The sequence below is a fragment of the Panthera uncia genome, chromosome D2 (assembly GCF_023721935.1).
Source record: "Panthera uncia isolate 11264 chromosome D2, Puncia_PCG_1.0, whole genome shotgun sequence".
Lineage (NCBI taxonomy): Eukaryota > Metazoa > Chordata > Mammalia > Carnivora > Felidae > Panthera > Panthera uncia.
The window spans coordinates 20,525,167-20,539,777 of record NC_064818.1 but is presented as its reverse complement, the minus strand read 5'-3'; positions in this window follow the sequence as shown (position 1 = coordinate 20,539,777).

The window sequence follows — 14,611 nt, the reverse complement described above, 5'->3', positions numbered from 1 at the left end:
CCCCTCTGTCTCTCTCAAAATAAATAAATAAACTTAAAAAAAAAAAAGAAAGAAACTGCAGGCTATAGGTACTCCTAGTGGCCCCAAATGATACTTGATTATTGGAACTTCAGCTTGACAGGTTTTTTTTTTTTCCAATCACCATTATAATCTCTCATAGCACATTCACCAAAAAACCATGGGACAAAGAACATTTGAGAGAAAGAGTAGCTGGCTTTTAAAACAAAGAGAGAAAAACTTGTGGATAGGAAAGGAGCCTCAGCACTCACAAAGCCCTTGTCTACAACACCACCATTTATACTCACTGTCTTCCACTGAAAGTCCCTATCAGTTCACTACCAACCTGGACAGTGTGGAATTTGACTCTCCTGAGGTTAAAAGTAGCTTAAGTCTACTGCAAGTCTCTGGAAGAAGGTTCAGGAAGCCCAGCAATGGGGATCACACCAACTAAATATATCTCACCTGGGATAGAAGAGTGAGGAGGAGTGGCAAGTTCCAGGCTTTGACTCCCACACACTCCCGCCTGTGTGCTTGATTAATGAGTGAAGGCAGGCATACATTAATGACCAGCATGGCCTTCTTGTCTTAAATGAAAACCAAGAGTCATGGTGTAGTTCTGTAACTCTGCCCCAAGGTACAGGTCTTAGTATTTTTTACTTTTGGCAAAACTTCAGATAAAATGAAGTCATAGAAAAGAGCTCAAAGATGCCATAGAATCTTGCTGAATCTGGCCACAGCTTAAAGAGATACACATGAGGTCTCCTTAATTGGACTCACTCAGTATAATTTAATCTTAGTGAGGAAGCAAATGAATAACAGGTTCAGTTTTTTTAAATACTATGCAGTCACCAAGAAAGAACTGCAGTTGAATTTAATCCCATTAATTACCTGGAGGGCTTGTTAAAAGTAAGATTTATCCAGAATCCTTGGATTCTTATACGGTCTGGTAAATCCACTGATATACGGGCACAAAAACCATGTCTTCACTCAAAGAAATAAATGCCAAAGTGTGATATTTGGGGCTTTAGCATTTAGTTGGAGAGGTCCTAATGACAGCCTCTGACCTCACATCTAGACAGGTTTTTTTATTAAATCTATGTAAGGTTAGCACTGCTGGTTGAGAGGTTTCATTATGCAGCTGCCACTGATATCAACATTTATTGGTCATTTGTAGGCTATGTATAGATTCTGAGTTGGTTTATAGACCACTAAAAGACCAAACACTAATTTAGAGCAGCGAGATAAAAATGTAATTAAGAAGATTTTTTAAAATGTGTCATTCCCAAGCAAAGCAGCCACCCCAGTGGTGCCTGGCTTACAGTTGCCAGAGGATCTGCTGCTGTGTCTTGGGCCATGTGGGTTCGTGTTAAAGAGCCCATATGGTATGATGCTCATTTTCGGCATTCTAGGCAAACAGCAGGTGGGCTGCTTTCTGACTGTCTTAACAGGCAAAACCACAACAAACTCCAAGTTTTGGCAGGTCATGTAAATCCAGGAGAAGAATGGAAGGGCACTGAAGGCAAAATAAGCACTTCCTATATGATGATGATGTGATGGTGAGAATATTCTAGTGGTGCGGTATTTCAGATTATTAAATAAATGTATTTGTATTCACAGTTAGCTCTAGTTCCTAACAGACTTGTAACTGTCATATCAAGAGCCATGTAGTGTCTTTATCACGTAGAGATTTTACCTCTCTGTCATTCAAGTTGAGAAATGAGGTTTAGTGGCATAAACATAGTCCCTATAGACAAGAAGATGAAGGAGAAAGCCTGTCTTGATCAGTACCTGGAAATCATGGGTAAGAGTGGTGGCAGGGAGAAGTAAGCTGTTTGACATGAATTGACTGGCCGGGGGGCAGGAGTTATTACATAAGTTTGAATAAAAAGCCAAAATCAAAGGAGTTTTTGACCTACTCCCATATGGAATCTTGGAATGAGACCTCCATGCAAAGGACTCTGGCAACCTCTGACTAGGGGTAGGGTGGATGGGTTGAACAAAAGTATAAGAAATGACAGTGCTCTTTGCTCCCTATGGTCTGTGCATGGTGTGCAAAGAATCCAAAAAGGTCCTATGTGCCCTGGTGAGAGTCTGGGGAGAGGCTGGGAAGACCACTGGACTTACAGAGACCTGGAGTGGGTAAAGGAGGCCTGCAAGTTCAAGACTTTCAATGACTGGAGGCAATGTCAAGTCACCAACAGACAGCAGCACCAACAGACCACTGTTCACTAAAAGATCAAATGGAACTAATTTTCCTGTAATGAATGCCAGCGCAGACTAAACCATCCTTCCCATAGCAAGTCTAGTGAAGATAACATGAAAATTTCCTCTGTCACCAGGAAACCTCATAAGCTTTCTCCCTACACAGAGAAACCATCTGTGAGATAGTAGAAAATATATATATTGGTGTCTGTCCTCAGCTCCTGGAACAGAGCTCCTAAAACCCTTGTGATTTCCTAAGTGATAAGAGCACTGAGAGTATCTTTTGTTCTAATATTTGGTCTTTCACCTCATACTCATAAATCCCTTGGGATTTTCTGGGTGATAGCAATATCTTTTATTCTAATGAGGTGACTCTCGATGGGCTCTTGAATGGGTAGCTGGTCATCAGCAAGACCAAATCATGATTACAGGCTTGGAATTTCCAGTCCCACACCTCCCATTCTCCAGAGAGGAAAGAGGGGGCTGAAAACGGAGTTAATAATCCATCATGCCTACCTGAGGAAGCCTCCATAAAAATCCCACAAGTATGGGGTTTGGAGGGCTTCCAAGGTGATAAGCACATGGAGGTGCTGGGGGAGCGGCTTGCCAGAGAGAGCACAGAAGCTCCATGCTCCTTCCCACATACCTTTCCCTACACAGGCATCTCCTCCATTTGGATGTCCACCTGAATCCTTTATATATCCTTTCACAATAAGCTGCTAAACAATAAGTAAACTGTTTTCCTGACTTCTGTGAGCCACGCTAGCAAATTAATTGATGCCAAGGAGGGTGTCATAAGAACTTCTCATTTATAGTCAATGGGTCAGCAGTACAGGTGACAACCTGAGCTCTCAACTGATGTGTGAAGCAGGGTAGGGACAGTTATGGGGTTGAACCCTTAACCTATAAGAGCTGATGCTATCTCTAGGTGGAGTGTCAGACTCTAGTTAAATTGTAGGACATCCAGGTGGTGTTGCAGGGGATTGCTTGGTGGGGGAGAACTCCCACACAGCTGTGTCAGAAGTGTTGTTAGTGTGGGAGCAGTGTGAGAGGAAAAGAGATGCACAGAAGGAAGATACGTTTTCTTTATAATATCTTTGGGGAAAAGAGGTTAAGGGAAGGGGGCAATAGCTCCATTATGAAGATGGATGTTTGGCCAAATACTTCTTTGGGAATCTTTTAAAACCAGAAGAAAGTAATATGGTTTCTTTCACCCCCAAAAGCAGCCCTTTGCTCTCTAGCAGTGGGTTATGAGAAAGATCTCTTTTAGGAAGTGACTACATTTTCTTTGCACATCGAGGTAGAATGTATAAATCTGCTACCCTGGCATCATAACTAACATTTATTTCGTGTTTGCTATATGCCAGGTACTTACTGTGCAAAGTGTTCTATAAACATTATTTAATCTTCACTGTATAATAACCACTATTATTACCCTCTTTTTACAGTTGAAGAAATTGAGGCACAGAAAGATTAAGTAACTTTCTCAAAGTCAGTGATGAGGTGAGGATATGAACTCAAGCACTCAAGATGTCGAACCCATACTCTTTTTTAATTTTTTTTTAATGTTTAGTTTTTTTGTGAGAGAGAGAAAGGGAGAGAGTGAGTGGTGAAGGGGCCAAGAGAGAGGGAGACACAGAATCTGAAGCAGGCTCCAGGCTCTGAGCTATCAGCACAGAACCCAATGTGGGGCTCGAACCCATGAACCATGAGATCATGACCTGAGTGGAAGTCAGACGCTTAACCTACTGAGCCACCCAAGCACCCCTAGAACTCATACTCTTTTTTTTTTTTTAACTTACATCCAATTTAGTTAGCACATAGTGCAACAATGATTTCAGGAGTAGATTCCAGGGATTCATCCCCTATGTATAACATCCAGTGCTCATCCCAACAAGTGTCTTCCTTAATGCCCTTATCCATTTAGCCCACCCCACTCCATAACCCCTCCAGCAACCCTCTGTTTGTTCTCTGTATTTGAGAGTCTCTTATGTTTTGTCCCCCTCCCTATTTTTATATTATTTTTGCTTCCCTTATGTTCATCTGTTTTGTGTCTTAAATTCCTCATATGAATGAAGTCATATATTTGTCTTTCTTTGACTAATTTTGCTTAGCATAATACCCTCTAGTTCCATCCATGTAGTTGCAAATGGTGCAAATGGCAAGATTTCATTCGACTGCTGAGTAATACTCCATTGTGTGTGTGTGTGTGTGCCACATCTTCTTTATTCATTCATCCATCGATGGACATTTGGACTCTTTCCATACTTTGGTTATTAGTGCTATCAGCACTGCTATGAACATTGGGGTGCATGTGCCCCTTTGAAACAGCACACCTGTATCCCTTGGATAAATATCTAGTAGTGCAATTACTGGGTCATAGGGCAGTAGAACCCATAGTCTTAATCCCTATACTGTGTGTTCTCAAAAAAACTTCCTGTTGTATACATTTCAAAGAGCTTCCTACATAGGTCTCTATTACTTGACCAAGAACAATTTTGAAATTATATTGTTTCATGACAAAAAAAAAAACTTATTTGTATAAACATGTGTGTATATTCTTATACATGGAGAATTATCTGGCATGATATTCACCAGAAGATTGAGAATTATTGACTGTGGGTAGTAGAAGTTGGAATGACCTTTATTTTTTTAAGTTTATTTTTATTTATTTTGAGAGAGAGAGAGAGAGAGAGACAGGGAGGGGCAGAGAGAGAGGGAGACAGAATCCCAAGCAGGATCTGCGCTGTTAGCACAGAGCCCATTGTGGGACTCAAACTCACAAACTATGAGATCATGACCTGAGCTGAAATCAAGAGTCCAACATTTAACCATCTGAGCCACCCAGATGCCCTGGGAATGATTTTTAAATGTTTCTTTATTCTTTCCTGTTTAATTAAAAGTTTTATAAGACTATGGCTTTGCTTTACAAGTAGAAAAATACAGTGAAGCTTGTATTAATCAGGAGAGAAATGGTTCACTACAATAATAAATCTCAAAATCTCAGTGGCTTAACATATGCAATTTTCTTTTCCATTGCAGATCTGGTGGCTCTACAGGGCAGCTTCCTTTTGAATGTAACTCAGCAGTCGAGTCTACTTCTATCTTATAGTTCCACCATTTCTACACTTGGTTTCTAGCGTCATAGTGATAAGGGTTAAAAGAGAATGAAGGATTTACACCTGCTTAAATGCCTCCATTGGGGCGCCTGGGTGGCGCAGTCGTTAAGCGTCCGACTTCAGCCAGGTCACGATCTCGCGGTCTGTGAGTTCGAGCCCCGCGTCAGGCTCTGGGCTGATGGCTCAGAGCCTGGAGCCTGTTTCTGATTCTGTGTCTCCCTCTCTCTCTGCCCCTCCCCCGTTCATGCTCTGTCTCTCTCTGTCCCAAAAATAAATAAAAAACGTTGAAAAAAAAATTTTTTTTTTAAATTAAATAAATAAATAAATAAATAAATGCCTCCATTGGCCCAGAACCAGTTACTGACATTACTAAAACTGTAAGGGATGCACGTGCCCCAGAAGGAAAGAACTGGACGTAAGGCAAACACAAGTAATCACTATCATATCATAATGTGATTTCCATTTGAAGAACTTAATAAAAGAGCATGGCCTCCAGAGTCAGTCTGCCTGGATTCATATCCCAACCTAGGAGCTTATTAACTATGTGACTTTGAACAAGTTATTCAACCTCATTGTGCCTATTTCCTCATCTATCCAATGAGGAATACAGTATGTGCAGGTTAGATGAGGTTGTCTGTTGATAAGTACCGTAGATTGTTCACAGAGATGACTAATATAACTCCTCCTATCCTTGTATGCCTGCCCATTTGCAGTGTGATTTTTCCTTCCCCTCCATAAAAAGGCCCAATTTGTCACCCTACTTTGGGTCTGGATTGTACTTGTAATTTGCTTTGATCAATAGAATGTCATGGAAGTGATATGTGGGATTTCTAAGCCTAGAATTCAATGAGTCTTGCAGCTTCTGCTCTTACCTCTTGGAATTCTGCCCTGAAACCACCATGTGAAAAATCCTGGCCTGGCCTACTGCAGGGTAAGAGGTCAGTGAAGGAGAGACAAACTGTCCTAAGGGAGGCCCCTTACACCCAACAACTAGCAGCTATTGGCAATCGCCAGACATAAGAGAGGGGACAAGTTAGGGTGTCAGATCTGTCAGATAATTTGCAGCCACATGCATAACCACGGGCAAGAAAAGCAGAAAAACCATTGAGTTGAGTCCAGTCCAAATTACTGACTCACAGAATCGTGAGTAAATATAATGGTTGTTATTTTAAGCCACGAAGTTTAGCACAGTATCTGTCTTAGCTTCATCACACTGCTTAACACAGTCCTGGAACATACTAAGTACTTAATAAATGTCAAGTGGTGTTATCACTATCTTCATCTAATTTAAAGCTCAAAATATTTATAGAGGCACGCGGAGCAGGGATTTTTAATCTCATTTCATAGGTGAGAAAATGAAGGTTCAGAGATGGTAAATAGTTTGTCTGATATCACAGACTCCTTAAGGAGTCAACTGAGCATGTAAGATTTGACCTTGTAAATCCTTCTCCAGTGAAGGCCTATTCTCCACAACCAAATCCTTTCATGAATAGGGATAGGAACCACAGTGGAATATCTGGTTCTACAGTTTTTAAATTATTAATTTCCCATCGAAGTGCATAATCAGGCTTCCAGTGCCCAAGTATTTCTTGTTAGTGACCTTTAGTACCTGCAGCATCAGGTTGAGCTTTAGAGAAAAGTAAGTATTTTTTCTTAATGGCATAGAAACTCATTTCTTTGGAGAAGACTGAAAAAGATGATCTCTTTGAAATCAGAAATGAGATTTGTGGCATATCCATCATCAGTGATCAAAATTCCCTGAGAATGAATTCCACCACTTTAGTGATAGACCCCACTGACCTGTCAATCACAAGTATTTACAAGTTCCAAAAGCCACTAGTTCCCCAACAATTCCTGCAAGCCTATTTTTGGTCAGGTATGTGTTTCCATGATTTTTAAAGGTTCTTATCTCTTCCAGGAGAAGTATGAGTTTTATTCCATTAAGCCAGCAGAGATCTATTTCTTCTGCATGTAAACATTTCTAATCCTTCTGCCTCCACCAAAGTAGACCTGCAAACATAGCTCATTCATCTCTTCCCTTCATTCCCTCATAAATAACTCATCAGGAAATCCTGTTGGACTTTGCCTGCAAACTCTACTTCAAGTACAACCACTCCTCACTATCTCTACTGTCACATCCCCTAGTCTAAGATATCAAAGACTTTAACTTGAACTAACTGTAGCCTTCCAACTGGTCTCTCTGCTTCCCCTCTCTCTAGAATAACACTGTTTGACAGAACTTTTTGCAATGATGGAAATATTCTATATCTGCACTGTCCAATATGGCTGCCACTAACCACATATTTGAAATGTGTCTGGTATAACTCAGGAACTAAATTTTAGTTAATTTTAATTGATTTAAATTTGAATAGCCACATGAGGCTAGTGGCTACCATATTGAACAGCACAGATAAAGGACATGAGTCTAATCATGTGATTTCCCTGTTTAAAATCCTCCACTGCAATTCAAATCAAATACAAAGTTCCTGACTGGTTCACAAGATGCCTCATGGTCTGGCTCCTAACTACTTTCTTCCCCTAGCTCAGTATACTCCCACCACAAGGACCTTCTTCATGGCTCTTAAACACATCGAGTTCACTCTCTCTGATATTTGGTCTTTCTTCCTCAGTGGATGATCTACTCCTTCTCATTCAGGTCTCTGTTCAAAAGTTACTTTCTCAGAGAAGCTTCTATAGCCATATTCCTAGAGTCTGCCCTAAATCCTATTCTATTCAACACATTATAAATCACACAGCACTTATCATAAACTGAAACTATCTCACATATGTATTTATTTCTACATATTTGTTTCTAGGTTTGATTGTGCCCTCCATCAGAAAAAAAGGCCACTAAATGCAGGGGCTTGGTTTATTTATCATCATCCTAGTGACTTGATGTACCAGGGACTCTGGGCTCTCGAGTTGAAATCCCAGTGGCCATAGCAGTGGCACAGCATTCTTTGAATAGGAGGGTATTATATGTTGTTTTTCCCATGACTTAGCACTCACTGAGGGCAGGCAACATGTCCTAAAATAGAATGAACCAGGCCCTGGTAGATGGACTTAGATTTACTCCAGGAAGTTGTGAGAGCTGCAGAAATCATTTAGCCTTTCTTTCTCTTTCTCCGTACAATTCTACTTCTTCTTACTAGTGGCCAGAGATATAACCTCTGGTGAGAATGAAATCATGAAGAGTCTCTGACAAGGGTGACTGGTGGCTCAATTAGCTAAGCGTCCAACTCTAGGTTTTGGCTTGGGTCATGATCTTGCAATTCATGAGTTTGAGTCCAGCGTTGGGCTCTGTGCTGACAGCAGCACAGAGCCTGCTTGGGATTTTCTCTCTCCCTCTCTCTCTGCTCCTCCCCTGTGCGCTCTCTCTCTCTCTCTCAAAATAAATAAATAAACTTAAAGAAAAGAGTCTCCGACATTCATTTGCCTCTCTGAACACCATGAATGTGAATGAAAGATCTCAGGAAGAATTTTCAAAAGCTTGCTGCTCGGTCACCAGCCTTTGGGAGAAGCGTTGGATTGCTGTCTTCAGTGAGGTCTCCGGAAACTGCTGCAGCTTTCCCGGCAAGCTCATGGTGCTAGTAATGATGTACTGCTGACACTGGAAGCCGTATTTTAGCCCCAGCCCCAAATACTAACTCACCTGTATGCTCTTTCATTTCCTGAAGGATCTTTCACAGGGCCCCACCACACTTCCCAAACCTTTCCTGACCTAAAGAACCCAGACTGAAGATGCAACCAGATTTTGGTGTTTTAGTCATTTTCTTTCATGTGTCGGTACCTATAGGGTTGGCTCACACAGAATGGCCATGAAGTAGTTAAACAGCAAAATTCCTGACTATTTCTGTGGTCAGTGAGAAATGTCTGAGACAGAGTTTCATAGAATCAGAACTTCTGTGCAGAGAGGGAAACATTTCAGGTTAAGGATTCATTCATTCATTCATCAACTCATTCATTCATTCATTCATTTCCTTTAATAAACATTTAGGAAGCTCCTGCTATGTGCCAATAACTGCAGAGGTCTGGGGAAACAGAGACAAATGCAATGTAGCCGGTGGTTTCTGACCTGGGACAGTTCCCTACCACCTATCTGATAATAGACCAGCCCTTCCCCAGCATGACAGGGTTGGCCAACCACAGTGCTCCATTTCCCCTGACTTTAGTGCCTTTCCTTTCAGGAATTTTCATCTGGGACTAATAACAAAGACTACCATTTGCCTCTGGGGACACCATTCTGAAAACCTAGTACCATCATGGTCAAATGATCCATCATGTGAAGGAACAATGTCTGCAGTAGGAGTGAAGGAAGCCACTACACAGACTGAAGCAGAGCACTGGGTGACGGGAGAGAAGAAGAGAGAGGAGGAAATAGAGGAGGAGAGAGGAGGGAGGCAAAGGAGAGAGTAAGGAGAGTATAAGTGAGACCATTTGGTATTGTTTGCTGCTTGGATCCAGTTATGCCAGCTACCAGCACCACCCCTCCCTTTTTAAAAATCAATTTCATAATCCTGAGATAATATTGTCCTCCTCTCGTGCATATATCTTCTTTTATCTTACAATGATTTCAGCTACCTGCAACTGACAGAATTTAGATGAAATCAAAGAAGTTGAGGAGGTCATTTGGGTTGCATGACAATCATATACCTAAATAACTCCAAAAAAAAATGTGACATGGACATAAATACAATATACAGTCATGGCATAAAAGGGAGAGGGATAAACTCTGACTGGATGGTTCCTAGCCTATCAGCCAGAGCTTGGTTTATTCTTTTTGGGGAAATGTTACCTCATACTTGGTAAATGCTGAGTCATTGAAAACACATCATGCAGTTGCCTTCTCACTCAAGAAAGTCTTTGTGATGCTGACATTAAGTTTGGAAGAGCATAAATCTGCCAAGTCAAGAAACTAAGGAAGATGCAAATGGAACGGTATTAGAAAAAAAAAATAGACCTAAAAAAAAGGGAGGGGGGAGACAGAGAGAAAAGGAAAATAGGTATGGTAGATTAGAGATATCCACAAATTCTTTGCTACTCCTCCTAGTGAGAGGTGGGATCTAATTCCCCTACCCTGAACTGGTTTTAGTTACTTGTCTGATCAATAAAATGCTGTAGGAATGATATTCTGGGACTCCTAGATCACAAACAATGGTTGTTTTATGCCACTAAGTTTTGAGATGATTTGTTATGTAGCAATACATAACGAAGACAAGTGGCATAAGAGGAGAGTGGATTTCATGTTGGAGATAAGGCTAGAAAAATTGGCAGATCCTGGAGGGATGTAAAGAGCCTGGATTTGACCTTGTATGTTTTGAGGATCCATTAAAGACTTGATTTCTAGGGGCGCCTGGGTGGCTCAGTCGGTTGGGCGGCCGACTTCGGCTCAGGTCACAATCTCGCGGTCCGTGAGTTCGAGCCCCGCGTCGGGCTCTGTGCTGACTGCTCAGAGCCTGGAGCCTGTTTCGGATTCTGTGTCTCTCTCTCTCTCTCTGACCCTCCCCCATTCATGCTCTGTCTCTCTCTGTCTCAAAAATAAATAAACGTTAAAAAAAAAATTTAAAAAAAAAAGACTTGATTTCTAGAACAATCATTCTGATGATATTATGGAGACTGGATTGGAAGGGATCCAATCTAGAACTAGGAATACCAACCAGGTTTAGATAATTGCAATAATCTAGGCACTAGAGGATGAGGACTTGCCCTAAGATAACAGCAATTAGGACTGAGAGGAAGGACCAGTTACATGATTATGATGGAAAGAGAAATGGGGTACTGACTCAATGAGAAACATAAAGGAGAGAGGTAAATGTCAAGGTTTGGATGACTGAAATGGACATTACCAGGTTAGAAACTATAGAAGGATGACGTGATTTGTAAGGAACGATTAAGAGCTCAGTTTTTGACACAATAAACTTGAGGAAATCTGAATGGAGATATCTACTAAATACTTAGCTCACAACTGCAATTAAATGTTTATTCATATAATGTTTTCTTTAGTATCTGTTTTTCCCTGCTTAATTTTAAGCAGAGACTATTTTTGTCTTATTGACTATTAAATACCAGCACCTGACAGCATGTCTAGAACACAGTCAACTTTCAATGAGTATTTGTTGAATTAATGCACAAATGAAATTATGTCTAGTGGGGGACTCTACCACAGTGCTTCTCAACTTTAGGCAAATATAGGAATGATCTACATAGTTTTCAAAGCCACTGATGCCTGGGTACCCTGGGCTTCCCCCAGAGATTCTGATTAAATTGGTCTCGGCTACAGCCTTGGTATTATGACTTTTAAGAACCCCCAGTTGATTTTGATGAAGAGTAAATATTGGATGTGTAGATCTGGCATGATCTGCATATAAAAGCTATGACCTTAAAGCTGTTCCTGTCCCAACAAAAAGCTAGTGTGGACTATAAAACCCTTCCCTACATAAAATTACTTCTCTCAAGTTCTCTCAAGTTCTGTCCACAAAACAGAGCAGAGGAGTAAAAAGAGGGGCCCTTACCAAGGGTACAGGACACAGCAGTAGGCATGTTGCCAATAAAGGAACTTAAACCTCCTTAAGTTTTACAGGTATACGAAATTATTCAGTAGATAATCAAAGACATCATTTGCCAGACTCAAATAATACCATCAAGAAAGTGACTTTGGACTTCAAACAATACCATCAAGAAAGTGAAAGAGAACCAACAGCCTGGAAGAAAATATTTGCAAAAGTATCTGATAAGGAACTTGTATCCAAAATATATATTAAAAAATCTTACAACTCACTATTAAGAAGACAAATACCCTGGGGGTGCCTGGCTGGCTCAGTTGGTGGTGCATGGGACTCTTGATCTCAAGGTCCTGGGTTTGAGCCCCACATTGGGTGTACAGATTGCTTAAAAATAAAATTACGCAGTCGGTTAAGCGTCCGACTTCAGCCAGGTCACGATCTCACGGTCCGTGAGTTCGAGCCCCGCGTCAGGCTCTGGGCTGATGGCTCGGAGCCTGGAGCCTGTTTCCGATTCTGTGTCTCCCTCTCTCTCTGCCCCTCCCCCGTTCATGCTATGTCTCTCTCTGTCCCAAAAATAAATTAAAAAAAAACGTTGAAAAAAAAAAATTAAATTAAAAAAAAAAGGAAGACAAATAACCTAATTTTAAGATAGGCAAACAGCTTTAACTATTATGTATACGGTGATAACTCCTTCATCTGTATCTCCAGCCCAGATCTTTCTTTTGAGTTCTTGCCTCATGCATCCAACTTTGCAGGGCATCTCCAATAGGATGGCCTGTGGAACAACAAACCCCAAAGATCCAAAACTGAACGCATTATGGGCCCCCACCAAATTGCCGAACTCATAACTTGAGAATTACCTTCTGTGCCATCTCTTCTTTCATATTCTATATCTAATCAATGACTGAACCCTACTCAATTACTCTTAAAATGGTCCAGTTTTATCCAACATCACTGCCTCTATCTGACTTCACGCAAAAGTTCACCTTTTGTTCCCCCTTTTCACCTGGTAAACTTCTACTGGTTGATATTTAAGGTTCAGCTCAGTCACCATGTCTTCATGAAAGCCTTCCTTGATGCTCCCACTCCTACCCCATGAGGCTGAGGAGGTATCCCTTCTCTGTGTTTCTAGATACTCTATATTATCTTTTATGGCACTCTTCATACCCTTAAAATTGTTTTTTTATCAGTCTCCCCTGCTATATTAAAAATTCCCTTGTTTTGTTCATTGTGGGCCTCCACTACACATAGCACCACAGGCCTGGTACAGAGTCATTGTTGAACTCAACTTCAAAGAAGCCTGGAAATAAAGCCCACATTAGTACATATGAGAGTTCATGTATAAAAGCTTACTCAGGGGTGCCTGGTGGCTCATTCAGTTAAGCATCTGACTTCAGCTCAGATCATGATCTCGCAGTGTGTGAGTTCAAGCCCCACATCAGGCCTGTGCTGACAGCTCAGAGCCTGAAGCCTGCTTCGGATTCTGTGTCTCCCTCTCTGTCTGTCCCTGCCCCACTTTTGCTCTGCCTCTGTCTCTCAAAAATAAATAAACATTAAAAATTTTTTTAAAAAAAAGTTTACTCAAAGTGTGTTCCATGAAACACTATTTACTTGGAGATAGGAAGAAATTAGGTTCAAATAAATATGAGGTAAAAAACATATCTTCCTCTTAAAGATTATTGAAGGTTCACAATGTTTTCTAACTTATGAAATACTATGAAAAGTCTTGAAATACAGAAAAGTCTTTTCAAATTTTGCTATTTGGTTTCCCAAGAAGATTGACCATGTGATCATTAACTAATATCCTATGGAATGAATGGTCTACAGATTTCTTGCAAGGTGCAAACAAGTTCATCTCATCCTTTTTCTTTTTTTTTTTTTTTTGAGACACTGTTTCCCCCACCCTAGATTGGGATCAGCACACCCTAGATTGGGATCAGTAATGGGCCAGGTAATAAATATAATTCTCTGGCCACATGCATCCCTGTTACATATTCTTCTTTGCTAATTTTTCCTGCCCAGCTCTTTAAAGATGCAAAAACCATTCTCTGCTCAGCAAGTGCACACACAAAAAAGGTCAGGTGCCGGAAGGCCATAGTTGCTGACATCTGCTCTGGATCTACATGATTATCATGTGGGTTATCACCCTCTTGGCCACAGCTGTTTCACCTAGGGGTGGCTAAATAACCCAAGCTGGGACAATTAGAATCTCTTCCCTAAAAAAATTAGAATATGACTAAGAGATATCTGATTGGTTTTTTAAAATGAAGAGGGGGTGGGGTGACTGCCTGGCTCAATCGGTTAAGCATCTGACTTCAGCTCATGTCTTGATCTCTTGATCTTGCAGCCCATGGGTTTGAGTGCCTCATCGGGCTCTGTGCTGACAGCTCAGAGCCTGGAGCCTGCTTCAGATTCTGTGTCTCCCTCTCTCTCTGTCCCTGCCCCACTTGTGCTCTGTCTCCCTCTCTTAAAAATAAATAAGCATAAAAAAAATTACAAAACAATTACACCATCTCTTAAAAAAGTAAAAATAAACAAAAGAAAAGAAAAGAAAAGAAAATGAAGAGAGAGGAACCTAAGAATAATTAGCAATAACTGTGTCCTGCCATGTGGCCTGAGAATGAAAAGATAGATTCCGTGAGAGATGACAATGAAGCAACTGAGGAGAGAGAAACAATGAGTAGAGAATTGCTGGGGTGTCTACACACCAGGGTTTATGTCCAGTCTTCCCTGTGTTTCATTATATTGCTGCCCTTGCATACCATGAATATCTCTCCCAACACTATC